This window comes from Mirounga angustirostris, unplaced genomic scaffold (genome assembly GCF_029215605.1).
Source record: "Mirounga angustirostris isolate CCGP_5_RB_7025 unplaced genomic scaffold, mMirAng1.0.hap1 SCAF_16, whole genome shotgun sequence".
Classification (NCBI taxonomy): Eukaryota; Metazoa; Chordata; class Mammalia; order Carnivora; family Phocidae; genus Mirounga; species Mirounga angustirostris.
In genome coordinates this window covers 10,779,900-10,784,929 of record NW_026991724.1, presented here as the reverse complement: position 1 = coordinate 10,784,929, position 5,030 = coordinate 10,779,900, and the positions used below count along the sequence as shown (strand labels likewise).

Here is a 5,030-nt window from a genome sequence, read left to right as displayed (position 1 = left end):
ATTAACAAATTTTGGTACAGATTCTTGTTCTGTATTGAGAGATACATCAGGTTAACTTGACCATTCAATGAATGTCACTGACACACAGTCATTAGATTTTACTCTCTACCAATTCAGTTTTTGAAATAGTACACCCCTAGATATAAAAGAAGCTCAGTGTAATACCACCACGTTGGAGAGCAAAAATAACGAATCCTACTAGATAAATGGAAAAAAAGCCCTGATAAGTCCTAGAAACCATAAAATTTATTAACTTTACCCTACTGTAAGTGAAACAGATTATGGCATGTGACATTTTGCACAGGGTAGGGATGCGTAAGAGGTGGTGGGTGTATGATCTCTAGCATGGTAGTTTACCTCAATTTCCCTCTAAAATGGCAACTATAGTACTATTTATCTGATAGGATTAAGCAAAAGATCAAATGAGATAATACATATAAAGCACTTCTAACAGTGCCAGGCACAGATTATATGTTATCATCATTATTAAACTGTCTTAGGGGCACCTGGGTGACTCAGTTGGTTAAGGGTCTGCCTTTGACTCAGGTCATGATCCCAGAGTCTCGGGATCGAGTCCCGAGTTGGAATCTCTCCTCAGGAGGGAGTCTGCTTCTCCCTCTACCCCTCCTCCTGCTCATGATCTCTCTCTCTCTCTCTCTCTCTCTCTCACTCTCTCTCAAATAAATAAAATTAAAAAAAAAATTTATTCACAGAACACAGCTAGTTTTTCAAGCCCACAGGGTCTATTACTAGTTATATCACAGAATAGGAACAAAGGAGCCCCATAAGTAGATGTGGAAGAAATGATATTAATCATTATATATACTATAGTAGTCCCTCTCATACTTTGAGGCCATAATCTATCCCACAGTCTATCTGGACATTGTTTTATAGACACAGTAGCTTACGATGAATCTCCTACATCCCTTTGATCATGTGATAAGAAAGAACCAGACAGCCTCAGAGATGCCCTGGCAGCAATGATTAAAAATCATTTTCTTGATGATATAAAAGAAAAATCACGTCTGATGTCTAATGTAATTGGAACGCAAGAGATGACAATCTGTGAATTTCTGTATCACACTAATGAGAAAATATATATTTATAATTAGACTATAATATATATGTATAAATTAAATTATAATTAAAAACAAAGACACTGTCCTTCTAACTTACTTCCTCCAATGAGAGAGAGAAATACCAACTTCCAGCCTTTACACATAATTTAGCTCACGGTTGGCACAAAATCTGATTATCAGGGATGATGCTCAAGCAAGCAAAGTGGAGCTGCCTAGGAATCAGCAGTATGCAGAACCTTGGGGTGTTCTCTCTTTCTAGAAGGCACAGACCACAAGGCATGCTCACCGGCTCCAGTGAGCAGCTCTGTTCTCAGTAGTCAAGGAGCGCTCACTTCTCCAGGAGACCTGCTATTCGCTGCTGCTTCTTTGACTATTCAAAAAACTCTACGAAATTAAAGAAAAATAAATACAAGAAAGTGAGCCTGGAAAATGTTCCCTGGTTAGGTCACGTTTACAGTAAAACCTGCCAAAGAAAGGCTGACAGACCAGACCCATCAGCGATGAAGAGACTCGGGATTGCACAATGACCTGAGTTCATCAGACGGTTCCCGAGGACACTGTCCGCTTCCTGATGGGATCGAGGGCTACACCTCGACCGCTTTACACGTCATAATTCCTATCCCAACTCCTCTGGCTCCCACGTCACTGAAGTGGCATAGGACTTCTAATTTCGGCCCCTTTCTCCTACTCAAACTTCTAATCTCTCCATTCTGAATCGGTCCCGTTATTCACCTTTTCCGCTCCGTCCCCAGCCTCCTGCGGGCTGTTAGATTAAATCACACATTTGGCAGATGGGTGTCATCACGCTTTCTGGGAACACAGTGGTAGCTGGACTCCAACACTGCTCGGGAATATTGTTCTGCCCACTGGTCAGCTACCTGTGCTGTTCATCACAGCAACCATTTTAATTCTTTATAACCTCCTCCCCAAACCTGCCACCAGCCACTTTTCTCTGCTGCTAATTTCTCTTCCTTCACAGAGAAAACTGAGGCTTTTAACCTATATTCAAAACGTCTGCTTTTCTACTGACTCCCACACGGCCCTAAATATCCTCTGGTATTTCCTATTAAACATACAGATACAGTCCTTTCCTCATCGAATGTCCCTCTTGAGTTACTCCTTTATCTTTCTCCATCCCTTCATAGCCAAGCGCTTTGGAAATAGGGCTTCGATTCACGAACACATTTAGCTTCCCATTTAAAATTTTAATTGACAGTAAACTGACTTCTACCCCCAACAACTTCACTGATAATGTTCTGGCTAAGTTCTTCAATTACCTTCTAAATGTCAAAGCCAAGGAAGCCTCCCAACCCTCCTGTTATTTAAAGTCTCCACAGTGCTTGTATTTATTTTAGAAATACAAGTTATAAGTCTATTTCTACTACAAGGATTATACTTTTCCATTGTAGAATCTTTGAACTCTATAAAAAGAAGAGGAGGAAACGTGCCCATATCCTCACCACTCATGATAAAGCAGCGTTTCACACTCTATTTCTTTTTAAGGTTTGTTTTATGCACGTATTGACATTCTGCACAAGCGTACGCTATGCTTTGTTTAACATACTGCCATAAACATTTCCCCCATGTTATTAAGTAATCTTCAGAAATGATATTTTACGGTTGCATAATTTTCCATCATATGGAAAAATATACTTAATTCTTGCACAACATGTAAACAATGAGATGCGTTCCTACAGTATTGAGTGTCCTTGAAAAATCTGACATGCAAAATCCTCCGCTACCCTGGTTGTACAATAATTTAATTAATCTCTCTTTCTGCTAGACTTTCAGGCTATCAAATGTTTGCTATCATAAATAGCACTACAAGGAACACGAAGGTATCCCGGATCATCTTGAATCTTCTATGTAGGTATTTGCTAACTCTTTCCAAATTAGAATATAAACTTTCCCACTTAAGAGGCTTGTTCTTTTTGCAATTACCACACAGAATTTCTCCCTACATCTCGAAAAGAACGTATTATTGGAGATTGTACCTGGCTGGCGAGAAGGCAGGGGACACCGTCAGTGGCAAGGGACACGGCTAAATATTGGGTTCTTTTATTAAGGGATAAGAGGGCCAATGTAATTCCTGGAAGTCTTACCCAAGAGACATCTTTTTATTTGTCTAGACTTTTTTGGGTTACAAAGTTATTTTATCATATCAAACACAGCTTACATTTGAATTACTGCGCTTACCTTACCTGTAAGTGAGGACCGTTGGTGACAATACTTTACATAAATTAGTGGAGATTGAGGGGAAAACACTAAATAGATAATGAAGTCTTTCCTGACTTGAGTTATTGCAGACAAATTGGCTCTTTAATCTTTTAAATACAAAAGTCTGGAAATGACAATTTTGTTGTGTTATTTGTGACTTACACTAATTAAGTCTGCCTTTTCTAAAAAGCATGAAGGTTCTGTGGAGAAAATGGATTGTCAAGGGTAAACAGAGACTGCAGATCACTGAGTTTCAGTCTTGCTCTGAATCTTCCCCACAGTAATGAGCAGTCTCCAAGCTGAAACAGAGCACCAGAAGAAAGGAGAGTCTCTGCTGGTATCTGTGGAAAACAAGATGGGAATGAGAAAGATGGCAAAAAGACAGTCTCCCTATTTGAACGCAAATAAAAATTTATACCTGATTTAGCTCCTGAAATTATTCTTCACGAATGTGTGCATCATTCTCGTGCAGGGACCATGCTCATCTTCTCTGTATCGTTCCAATTTTAGTATATGGGCTGCCAAAACTAGCACGCTCCTGAAATTATTCTGACTAAAGTGTGAAAAAGATAAGGAAAAGAACAACTTTTAATTTTCTACTTATGTTTATAAGGAGCTAGTCTAGGAAGATAGTCTTTGATTAATGGAAAGATTGGTTTAATGACCCCCAACTCATAACTGTATTTTCAAATTCAGTGATGGATGCAAGACCAGTTTTGATCAGCGAGGGCCTACATTTTGGGGAACCCCCTTCCAACCCAAACAAATATAATTCAGTAGATTTTCTGACTGCAAGCTCCTGAAAAAGCAAATGGTGTGATACTGAAAGATTTGGTTGAGATACACATACATAAAAAAGACATTGTGTAATAAAGTGTGTTAGGAATCAGCTCACGATGTAGATATCAAAAGGAAATGCTAGGAACCGATACTCGCTTAGCTGGAGGGCAGAAAATGGTCAGGATTTTCAGTTATATAGAGAGGAGTTTTATGAAGATGATTTCTTCAGAGAAATCTGTGCCATTCGTCCCAACACACAAGACGACAGGGTACGTGAGTTGGTGTAAGCTTGTGTGTGTGTAGTAGGGAGGGAGGAACATCATCTACCTCCTTTATCTTGAGGTTCGTAGAAGGCCAGGTTCCAATGGAACCTCAAGGAAAGCTTGCTTCACGCTTCCTGGAAGGGCTAAAAATCATAAAATGGAATCTGATTCTTGCCATTGAAGCTTAGAGGTCTACAGAACGAACATTGTTTTTAATAAAAAAAGTTATAAAGAAAGCCGAACAACCACCGCAAAGGTGGCCACAGAGGAATTGCCCTGGACTTTTGCTGAGCAGGGACGTAGGGCAGGTGATGTTTTTCATGAACCAGATGTGATCTGCGAGACACTAAGAGTCAGCCTGCACCTGTTTTGACACCTGAACATGTAAACCACCTGGGAAGAAGACGGAACTCCAACAGAGAGTGTGTATCATCTGAAGGTTCTGAAAATTAGGGGTTGAGAGAGGATGGGCAGTAGTACCCAGAGAAAACATCACCCAGACTGCAATTCGGTGCAACCAGCAGGCTGACGGGTCAGAGAGCTCTGAAGAAGTTATGCAAACACCCACACAAGAGAGAGCATCTGCTTTAAAGGTCTTCCAGGTGTAGAGAGAGTGGAGCCAATGTACAAGAGGACCAGGTAAAGAGGAACTTTCCTACCACCCATTTCTCTCCCGCCTCAATTCCATCAG

The 5,030-nt window shown here is 40.3% G+C and overlaps 1 non-coding gene across 1 annotated transcript; it reads right to left on the bottom strand.

Annotated features, from left to right (window-relative positions):
• Nucleotides 1-3,728: 3,728 nt before the first annotated feature.
• On the bottom strand, nt 3,729-3,830 carry LOC123856291 (U6 spliceosomal RNA). Its single transcript, XR_006793695.1, has one exon. It is a non-coding gene; the product is annotated as a U6 spliceosomal RNA (small nuclear RNA).
• Nucleotides 3,831-5,030: the final 1,200 nt, after the last annotated feature.